The sequence below is a fragment of the Physeter macrocephalus genome, unplaced genomic scaffold (genome assembly GCF_002837175.3).
Source record: "Physeter macrocephalus isolate SW-GA unplaced genomic scaffold, ASM283717v5 random_313, whole genome shotgun sequence".
NCBI lineage: Eukaryota > Metazoa > Chordata > Mammalia > Artiodactyla > Physeteridae > Physeter > Physeter macrocephalus.
In genome coordinates, this window is record NW_021145615.1 from 21,870 (window position 1) to 33,123 (window position 11,254).

Consider the following 11,254-nt stretch of genomic DNA (forward strand, 5'->3'; position numbering starts at 1 on the left):
AAAGTACTGATTCTCTGATTCTGCCCCTTGCTTTCCTGGTGACCACTCACTTGGAGATATTTTGTTTTGTGCTCTTTTCCCCTAGTCTTTTGGGCTGGCCCTTCCCCGTGGGTCCCGAAGCTGCAGAGCACCCGGGAGCCTCTGGGCACTAAATCGTGTCCAGCCGTTTCACCACTTCCTGTAGGCAGGTCTTATCTCTTTTATGACAGGGACATGGTTCATGGTTTCCTTTTATCAAGAGCACCCGGTGGGGGACACGTGGGGGAGGAAATTCGAGCCCTGCGGACGCAGCACAGATCCTGGTGCCCCCGCCCTGGGGCGCTGGGTTAGCACAGTTCCTCCTCTACAGAAGAGGAAAGGAACTAGCCCGAGGCTTGCTCAATGGTTGTGACTTTCCTGTAAGCGGCTTCCTGTAAGCCAGTTTGTGCGTGTCTGGGACCCTGGGCACAGCCCACAGAGCGGTCTTGAGTTGAGTTCATGGTCGGCCCGGGAGGCAAGATCAAGATGGCCTGAGAGTTAAGATTTGAGTTTTGTTCAGACCACACACAGGCAGAAAAGAGCCTGGTCAGGGAGGGGGTGGCAGGGAAGCTGGGGATGTGCAGGCCACAGGGCACGGGGCCAGGTTCAAGGACCAGGAGGGGCCAGGGTAGGGAGCCGCTTCGGGAGGCAGTGAGCTGGGAGGGGGGAAGGAAGGCGGGGGCAGTGCGGGTCTTTGTGTAGGGGCACTGGGGAGCCATGGGAGGTTTTTGAATGGGTGAGGAGAGCAGTTCAGGAAGGGTGCTCTGGCAGTTCTGGCCCAGGGTGGACTAGGTTTCTCCCAGGCTAGAGACTGGACTCAGAAATTAGTTCCGAAGCAGTGAAAAGTCTGAATTAGAGAGTTCAGTGAAAGGTAGTGAAAACATAACTCAATTTTAATTACTGGCTCTTGTTAATCAGTTCCCTGATTTGCCTGTAACCAGGGTCTCTGTTTGGCTCTTGAGTGCTGTAATACCTTTCAAGAAGACACACCATCTCCCTTCCTCTAACCTTTGCCCGCATCCTGGTGATTTGTTGAAGAGACTTTGTTATGAGGCAGCACAGCATACTTCAGACCTTGTGCTCTGCAGCAGGGCTCTTTGGGGTCATTAGAGGAGTTGAATTCAAAGGCTGCACTGAAATCCGCCCCCCAGCACGCGCACACACACACACACACACACACACACACACACACACACACACACACACACACACGAGGAGTTAAATTCAAAGGCTGCCAGAAGAGCCTGAGGGTTTGCCCAGAGACATACCTGGCTCCTGCTTATTTCTGAGAGGTGAGGCTTGAAGATTTGATCTGATCTTGAAAGGCTGTGCATGCGGTGGGGAGGACCCGGAGGCTGGTGAATCATCATCAGACCTGGAGCTTCAGAGCGCAGACTTTCATCTCAGGCTGAAAGGCCATGTGTCCTGGGCTTTAGGGGACAACTTACGGGTATGGGGCCCTGAAATGTGCCTTCCCCCCACCCCTCTGGCTCCATAGCCGGACTGGTTCTGGCCCTGGAGCCCCGGAGCCTGCCCCGGGCTGGGGTCCCTGGGGCTGGACCCAGTTGGCACAGTGTGGATTTTCTTCCTCCTTCCTTCCTAACCAGCCTGGGTACCTGAGGCGGCCCTTCCAGCTGGTGTGAGACAACGCCCCTCTTCCCACCCCGCAGTGCTGGTCCCCCCACCCCCACACCGACCCCACACCTCCTCCAGATTCTGAGATCCCCGTGGAGTTGGGGGATGGTCAGCATTGATCTGTTATCGCATATAATGAACCCCAGGCCCTATGTGGGCAGCTTTCAGTCCTTTATCTGGAGGCCCCGTGGGTTATCCTCGTCCCAGAGTTTCCACCTGCTGCCAGCCTCGAGCGGCATCGCTCGCCAGGGCCGTAGCTCAGCAGGTGGGGAAGGTGGTTAATTAGCACTGGCCTAGGCTTCAAGCTCAGTGCTATTATCCTGGACTCTCAGTAATTACTGCCTGACCTTTGTTCTGTTCTGCCCGCCCTTGCGGCTGGGCCTCAGCCTCCCCATCTGTGTAGAGGGGGTGGACCTGGGGACTTGGACAGTACCTGGCCTGCAAGTGACACACTTGGCCCACACAGGACGTTTACGTTTTTCTCTTTGAATTCTTTGCTACTTGCCCACAGTCCCCGCCGCTCCCTGTTATCCCGCACCAGCCACCTCGTTGTTTACATTTCTTCTGTGCTCCTCCATTTGCTCATATTTGCTCATACGCTTGTCCCCATGGAATTCCCCTGTGGCTGCTGGCTCTGGCCTTCCTGGGTGATGGGGCCAAAGGGGAGAGCGGCGAGAGGCTGGTCCTTTACAAGCCAGATTCCAGAATGGTGGGAGCAGAGAGCCCTGGGGGAGGGGAGAAGGTTCTCCGTGGGCTCAGAACTCAGGGTGGGGATGGGGTCTGCATACTGGTCTCTCAGGCAGCGGCTGTGGCAGGGACAGAGTTGAGACCAGAGCTGCAGGAAGGTGTGGGTGGGCCGTCGGGGGTCAGGGGTGTGGTGTGGGAATGGCCGTGGGCGTGGGCAGCTCCCTGCAGGATGCTGGGCAGGTGCCAGGCCTGCCCCTGACAGGTCATGGAGAGATTGTGGTTTGAGCGTGGCCCCCAGAACCCTGATACACTCCAAGAAGAGGCACCTGATTATAGCGCTCCTGGCCTTAGGGCTTAAAGATCTTGGAAATCCGGTCTGGCTTTAATCAGGCTACAGATAAGAACTAGCCTCCTCCCAGCCTGGCTGGGGCCGCCCAGGCAGGTGCATAGTCCCCACCGGCGTATTTTGTACTTTGCTCTTCCAGGCGGGTAGGGCTGGACAGGTGGAGCTGCCTGTTGGTGTGGACTCAAGATGGCATTGCCGCTGCTTGGCAGGGTCGCAGGTTTCCTGTTGGTAACAGGCCCAAAGGGAAGAATGGTCAGTGGGTTGACCCACGCGTGTATTAAATGTTTCCTGCAGTGACCCCAGAGAGCATGTGGGCTTTTGTCACCTCCATCCCCACTTGTGCTTTCCCGCTGGTACTCCTGCCTTCAGAAGCCCACCTGGCCTGTCTTTTACCTGCCTCCCCAGGGAACCCTTCCTTACCTCTCCCCTTTCCTCTTGCCTCTCTGCACACACTGGGGTGGATTTGAATCCTGGCCCCTCTTAGCTGTGTGATCTTGGGCAAGTCATTTTACCTCTCTGAGCCCCAGCTTTACAGCTGTGTGTGCCCTGAAGCTACCCGTGGCCCAGGTGGCTGACCTGGATCAGTATTTTGTGCCAATACCAAGCTGTTTTTAAGACTTAACTCAAAGTGTGGGCCTCGATGGGCAGCCTGGCTTTCTAATCCTGGGAGTAGCTGGGTGAGAAAGGTTTTAGGGATAGGGCTGAAACTTTAATTTTCTTCTCCTTGTCTGAGGCTCCTTTCCCTTTCTCTGCCCACTGGCACCTCCCTGTGTTCCTGAGCCCCCCAACATCCTGAAGCCAGGACCTGGGTCACCCCACCAGCCCCAATTCCCCCTGAAATGAAGACAAGGCAGACGGAAAAGGGCCTTTTCTTCAAAGCCCTGTTAGGGCCCAGCTCTAGCTGGCCCAGTTCCAGCCACGTCCGTGGAAAGGGTGTTTGATCAACAACCTCAAAATAGTGAGATCGCAGCCTCCAACCAATCCTTTTGCCAAATCCTTTTACATGTTGCAGGGCGTTGGTGACCTGAAAAAGTAACAGGCATTTTCGAAAACCTCCAGCATCAAGGGCCACCCAGGGACTGGCATTGAAGGTACCTGGCTGAGGAGAAAGGGACTGTTTTCGTTCTTAGCTATACTTTCTGTTCATTTATGGCTCTCATTCATTCAGTAGACATTTATTAGACTATCGGGGCAGCAGTAGGAAAAGCATGTTTCACATGTGTTAGATCTGTGTTTCAGTCCTGGCTCTGTTCCTCTGAGACCTGGGACATTTATGTTATTTGTACTCTAGAAGGTTAATGTCCTTAACTTAAATGGCTTGAGCTGCCCCCACTGCGGGGGGCGTCCTGAGGGTTGCGATGGGCGTGAAGGTGCCCGCACATGGCAGGTGTGCGGTAGGCTGCCACCACTGTTGTCATTTTGTAGATGGTGTGCAGTATTAGACACCGTGGGGGGCACAGGCCGGGTGAGATGGGGTCCTTGCTACCGGAGCTCATGGTCAGAGAGGGTCGGCATGGGACCACAGTAGAGCTTTGCTGTGTTTTGGGGGTTTCCAGCATCTGAACTTCTCCATTTACATGTCTCCCCGTGGATCGCGGAGGCCAGGCCATCCTGCACTTGGACGTGGACACATGCTGGGTGTGGGCACATGCCAGACCACCTCCTGGCCCTGCTGTCCAGGAAGCAGGGACAGGGAGCATTCATGGCCGCGGAGGCAGGTGCCAGCCGGACGGGGAGGGCACGTGCCTGGGTTTGGGCTGCGCAGTGCGTCCTCTTCTGACTGCTGCAGGGCCCACTTTCCTTGTGCTTCAGGGTGCAGCCTCCCTTGCTGGGGTCCGGTTTCCGGGCGTGGCTCTCCTGGCTTCCTGCCGACTCTGGGCTGCACGCTGGCCTTTTTAGTGGGGCCCTGTTCATGGCAGCCCTGGAGCAGTTCTGCGCTCACACCCCAGAACCCACTGGTCTCTGGGACTCGGAGTAACACATGGTGAGAGCAGGGAGGGGGAGAAGGATTGCCATGCCTACCTGTGGGGAAGGGTCAAGGAAGACTTCTTGGAGGAGGGGGCATTCAGAGGGAACTTTGTGGGATAAAAGGCCTGCAGGGAGGAGGTTGTGGGCAAGGTTTGGACAAAGTGTGATTGTGAGGAGAGAACACAGAATTCAGTGATGCAGGGGGTTCCTGCCTCCCTCCCTCCCTCCCTCCCTTCCTTCCCGTCTTCCTTCCCTGTCTTCCCCTTCCCTCTCCTTCCCCTTCCCCTTCCCCTTCCTCCCTCTCCCTTCCTTCTGGTCAGCCTGCCTCACTCAAAGCCCAGCTCTGCCACTTGCCAGTACAGCCTGGCCCTGGCCTCATAGCCTCTTAGAATCTCTTCCCTCATCAATGAGATGTAAGTGACAGTAGTGTTCACCTGCTGGGGTCTGAGGAGTAAAGAGTCGAGGACAGTGCCTCGTGAGTGAGTGAGTCGTGCTGGAAGCCAGGACCGTTGGTAAGCAGATAACCCTGACCTCAGGCCTGCCATCGGCAGTGGTAAGAAAGGCCAGGGCAGGCACAGAACACTGCGGCCCTCGGACGCCTGCCCGGGGTTAGTCCATGGCAGCCGTGCAGGATCAGCCGACGCCTGCTGCCCCGACTCTGTGTTGAACTCTCTGTTGACGGGGAGGAGAAGTACACGTGGAGCGTCTGCCCTGCGCTCCATGCAGCTCGCGTCCTTTCTCCTTCCAGCCACACGACACCCCGTGAAGCAGGTACCGTCCTTCCTTTCTAGCAGGTGAGGTTAAGTGCCTTGCTCCGCCCCAAGGCCGTCCAGCAGGTGGGCCAGGACCTGGCACCGGGTCCCTCTGCCTTGCAAGCTTAGCTGTTTCCACAACCCCATGTGCCCCCCACCCCGGGGGTGGGGGGAGGCAGGCTTGGCGGGGGACAAGGGCCGCACGCCAGAGTGGCCACAGAGCCAATGCCTGCCCGGGCCTCAGGGTGGCCTCCCAAGGAGGGAGTGTTTGAACATCCCCTTTGGGGAAGGCTGGGAGCTCACCAGCTAGAGGAGGGGGAGGAACGGGCCCTCGAGGCCTGACCCAGCGCTGGCCTTTGACACATACCGTGTTCATGGTCGGTGCGGGGCGGGGAGGGGGAGTGGGCCTGGGCAGTGTGACGGGGGACCCTGTGTGCTCTGGCCGGGGGCTTGGACCCCACTCTGTCCTTGGTGGGAGCTGGTGCAGGTGGGGATGGCATGGTGCCATCTTCCCCTCCCCGCTCTGTCCTTGTACCTTAGGGCCACGCCCGGGACCCTGGGCCCAGGCCCTGTTCGTAGCAGGAAGCAAACCTTGCTTCGTGAAGCCCCAAGGATGGGTCCCAGGCTTAACATCTGCCCTCACGCAGACCCTCAGAGTGCTCAGTTCTCCGGTCTGTAAAATGGGTGTGGAATCACCTGACCATTCTCTCCTCCCAGGGGAATGGTAAGGATGAAGAGCCTGCCAGATGTGTCAATAGGTAGGTTTTAAAATTAAGGCAGTTTTACCCAAAAGGAACAAAACGTTTCCTGAAACCATGGAAGATGCGCTGGGCGTTCCTTGGGTAGCCTGTGTTGGAGGTGGGGGGACCCCAGTGTGTGCTCTCACCCCATCCAGAAGAGAATGGTCATTTGGGGGTCTGGGAGCTGGATGCAGAGGCAGTGGGTCTGCAGAGCAGGGCCCCCTCTGGAGGAGTTGCTGAGGGCAGAGAAGGTCCTGGAGGAGAAGTGAAAACGCCCCTTTCCCTCCCACCTCGGCTTTGTGGGGCAGCAACGGTGCCAGCCAGGGGCTGGGGTCGGCGCATCCAGTGGTATTGAGGCCACACACCGGCCCGGGCACTACCGGCCAGCTGGAGGTGCCGAGCGGGCAGGGCATGTTGATCCCGAGGGGCCACCAAGTGTCAGGAGCCACTTCAAGTGACCCTTTCAGGGGCTGGTGCCTCCTTTCCCGCCTTCAGTGGTAGCTGAAGCACAGGGGGCTTGAGTGGCCACCCAGGCAGGGTCTGTGGGTCTTAGGTTTATAAGGAAGTAGACACAGAGCGAAGGAGGATTCTTATAGAAGTTGATGGGCCGATTAATTGAGGAAATCCTATTCCCAACAAGGAGGTGGGGATGCAGGGTGTTCCTGGGGAGCAGTGGGCGGGAGCCTTGCTTGGCCGACAGGAGCCTGGGGAAGGCAGACTGGGGCCGGGTCCCAGCTGGAGGCAGGCACTCAGGAACTCTGGGCTTGGGCTTCGTTTGGTAGCATAAGGGGAGTCATGGGTGGGCTTTTGTCGTGGCTGGGCCCCCTCGGGAGCTGGGCGCAGGAGGATGCCCTGGCAGCCGAGGGGGGCAGTTGGTGGCAGTAGCACAGGGAACTTACTGCAGAACTTGGGGAAAACATCTTTTGGGGCTCAGTTCAGAGAAGAATTGAGCAAGAAACAGGGCACAGGTATTAGGAGTAGTCGTCGAACATCTTATTTTCTGGCAGGATCAGGAAATGAGGTTTTCCACTAAATGCATTGTTTCAGGTAGTTGCTTGGAGCTTACCTCTTTGTCTTCTGAAAAGTGGTTTTACAGGTTTAACCATATATATCCCACTCCTCTTTCCCTTTAAAAAAAAAAGAGTATATGGGATACAATTTAATCCTTTTTCTTACGTTATTGTACAATTAGAAACAACCAAATGTTAAATGGTAGGGAGTTTGGTGAAATAAACGATGCTTTATTGGTCTTTAAATGGCAGTGATTTAGAAGAACATGTAATACCATAGGAAAATGTCCATTATAGCACACTTACTTAAAAAGTAGGATCCAAATCTGTTTATGTAGTATGACTCCAATTTGGGGAAAATATATCTAAAAATTGAAGGGATGTATACCAAGATAGTATTGGTTACCTCTGAAATCAAGGAAGAATTATCTGGTGTGAATAAGTAACTTGGAATTTAAACATCTCTTACAAGGAGCAACTATTAATTTGATCAGGAAGTCGCATTACTTCATAGCCACATCTGATATCTTTCCAGTCAGCCTGATTTTCTTTGTCTCTGCTGTGGAACACTCTAGAATCTGAGCTCCTGGCAAGCAGAGGAGCCCGAGTCCCATTTGGGCTTCGTGGGGCGCCAAGTGGCATTACTGTCTTGGGCTTTCAGACCGCACCCTTCTGGAAGCTGTGTTTGTGTTCCAGCCCCGCCATTTCTAGCTGCTGTTCTTGAGTCCCGGGCCCGGCTCCCCTGTGTGAAGGGACCGAGCCTGCAGGTGGCTGCGAAGGTCAGGCTGCTCCATCCTGGGGTTAGATCGAAGCCTGAGCCGGGCCTTCACCTGTGGTTGCCATTTCATTCCAACAGTGAGACCCAACCTTCATGCTTCTTGAAATACCTTAAAGAATCCTTGCTAAGTTTTGAATTTTTGTTAAGAGTCAGTGTGAGTTTGACCCCCGGGCCTGTCTGAAATAAAGGCAGATGCCCCCTCCCCGCCCTTGCAAGCAGGTGGGGTCTGACCTCCTGGGTGAAGAAGTGCTCTCCATCTCTTTTCCTGTCATTCTTGCCCTGCTGACCATGCGAGGGACATGGAGGTGGCTTTGTCCTGGGGCCAGGGTCTTGGCAGGGAGGTGTGCTTTGGTTGGGGGGTTGCTTTGCAGCCCCCAGGGATTGGGACTGACTCAGCCAGGCTCTGCCCCAGAGCAGGGAGCCACCCAGGGAGCAGGGGACAGCCCCCAGGGCCAGCCTTGTGCAAGAACAGCCCTGACAAGCGGGGTCACTGCCCAAGAAAAAAGGAGCACTGTTGAGTGAACGAGGGTGGGGAGAATATCGGGGTTTTCACTAGCCGGAGGCTCTGTTCTGGGGTTTTCCCAGCTCCCCAGCGCTCCCCACTGTGGTCTGGGCCGCACCCCTGGCAGGTACAGCCTTTTCCTTCCTTCCCGGTAGCCTTGCTTTGGTAGCTGTCCATCTCTTCCAGCCCCTCCTGGCTCTGCTGCAGGGAGATTTTTCTGAGCATTTCCCAGCTCTGAGAGCCATCATCTCCCTTCCCCCTGGTACTGAGATGAGTGGGAGAGAAGGCAGCTCGTGTTCTGGGTCATGATCCCAGAGCAGAGAGAATAGGGTCAGTGTTCCCAGGCGATGGGTCCGAGCTTGGGGGGTGGGGGCAGCGGGGAGAAAATATGGAGCTGGACAGGGGAGCCCTCTGCCCCAGGGACCTGCACTGCTGATTTGGGACCTGTCGGGGGAGCCGTGGGGAGGGGCCACCAGCCAACGGAACAAGTCTGGAGGGTCAGATGGGCTGTGTGCCCCCGGCAGCGTCTTGGAGAAAGCCGTGTTTATTAACCGTTGGTGACGTCAGAAGAACGTGTAATCAGCTGCTTGTAAGAGGAACCTAAGTCCCATTTCTGTGTGTTCTCTCCCTGTCTTTGAGTTTATCTTAAACCTCCACGAGACGTTTGCAGTTTTTCTCATTGTGACCTTGACCATATGCCCTGTGGACATTGCCGTCCTCTGCAGCCTGCAGGCATCCTGCGGCAGGGCTCCCAGCAGGATGGGGACAGTGTCTGTCTCGTGTCCTCGTCTGCTCCCTGTGGCCCTCCAGGTTGCCGATCGTGAGCTCCTTGGGAAGGGGGCAGATTTCACTGATTTTGTAATTGAGGCTTGGGGAAGGGGTGGCCTTGGTGAACACGCCCTCCCACCTGTTTCCATCCTCTCCTAGGATGCTCTTTGGGAATTAGAGAACCATGAACTAGTTATCAAAGTGCTCAGGTCAAGGCTGGGAAGGGGTTAGCCACCTGGCACCACATACTTCTTCCCACCAAGTTTTGTCTGGGACATCCAGGCCCACGGTTCAACGCCATGGGCCCCAGAACGTTATGGACCCCTGGCCGGGCCACGCTCAGGGTCCCGGCCTTCAGGTCCCAGGCTGACTCAGGTTTGGTTGAACCCCGGCTTTGCTGTCTTCTAGTACCAAGGAGGGTTGGACGGGTGCGGCGCTGCAGGGCACTAGTCACCGCTCAGCCTATGGTTACTGCCGTCCTGGGCGGCCTCGGTGGTGCCTGCTGGACCACTCCTTCCCACTCCTGGTGTCAGGATCAGCCATGCCGGCTTCTGCTGCCCCTTGCAGCAACCCTGCTCTCCAAGCCCTGTGTCCGAGGCAACGCTGCCTCTTTGGCCATCTGCTGACCTCCCATTCTCCCTGGATTCCAGATGCAGGATTTCCATGGCGCTTTGGCCTGCACTGCTGATTTGGGACTCCCTGGTAAATGGGTGCAGATGTGCGCCCCCAGACATACCTTCACGGCTCAGCCCACCGGCCACCCCCTCTGGGTGGGCTTCCTGACCGCCTGCTTGAATAACTGCACCTTCATTTGTGTCCCTGCCGCACTCTTGGTCATTCTGGAAGGGCTGCTGTTCTCTTATGCCTCACTGCCCCACGGTGCCTGCGTCTGCCCCGGGAGCCTTCCCTGCCACCCTGGCCTGGGGTCAGGTGCATACACAGCGAGAGCTTGGTTCCTGTGTGTTGAATGAATGACCGTGAAGTAGCCTGACCAGGTCCCCGGGATCAGCGAGGGGATGAGACAAGGGACGGTGCGCAGGGGTGAGCAGGGCATTGTCCTGGGAGATTCCAGGGCAGAGAGGCGTGTGCTCACCAGCAGGCCGGCATGTAGGCCATGGGTGCCCAGAGAACCAGCCCCTCAGTGCTGCCTGGGGTGGGGCGGGGAGGGAAAGGCCTGCGGAGGAGCCACCAGGCCTGAGAGGTGAGGGGTTTGCAGGAGGGTGGGGACGTCCAGGCGGAGGGACCCACCGAAGCCTGGGCCCAGCGGTAAGGGCCCGCTGCCCTGTGTGCTGGAGCTGTGCAGGCTGCTCTGCTGCAGCTGTGACCTGTCCTCTCCACCTGGTGAGTTCACTGCCGCGGCTCTCATCTCAGTTTCTGACTTGACCTTGCTGGGCGGGTCGGCGCGCATCCATTCAGCCAGCAGGGACATCTGCCGAGTCCCCACCTCACACGGGTGACTAGGACACGCCCCGCCCTCTGAGGCGGGGAAGCAGAGCAGACAGATCATCTCAACCCAGGACGGTCAGTGCTATGGCAGAGCCCACCTCCCATGTCCATTCCTGGCAGAAGGTTCTGGAAATGCACACAAATAAATGAGAATAGGCATAACCAGGCAGAGGGACTAGAGTCACCTTCTGAGGACGCTTGTAGGCTCCCCAGAGAGAAGGAGAGTTTTCTGGGTCAGGATCAAGGAACTCAAGGGTCTCCTTGCCTTCCAGCAAATCCCGCTGCTTTACCTTTGGGTTTTCCAGAGTCTCCCCCTCCTGCAGAGACAGGAAGGGGTGGTTGCCATAGGAACTGCTGGATGCTGCGGGATCTCCCTCCTAAATCAGCCAGCCTCTGAGGGACTGGCTGGGGCAGGATGCTGAGGGAGGGCGCCGCGACCAGGGTGTTGGATCAGAGGTGAGGAGGGACCTATGGGGGAAAGTATTAGATCGCTTTTGGGAGCTCACACTTTGGGGGTCTGGGACCCCGGCGTCAGAGCCCACTCTTTTTTTTTTTTTTTTTTTTTTTTTTTGGCTGCGTTGGGTCTTCGTTGCTGTGTGCGGGC

The 11,254-nt window shown here is 56.8% G+C and overlaps 1 protein-coding gene across 1 annotated transcript in view; it reads left to right on the top strand.

Moving 5' to 3' along the window:
* Positions 1-11,254, top strand: part of LOC114485017 (inositol-tetrakisphosphate 1-kinase-like) — a 70,171-nt gene that overhangs the window by 20,292 nt on the left and 38,625 nt on the right. The window lies entirely within an intron of this gene.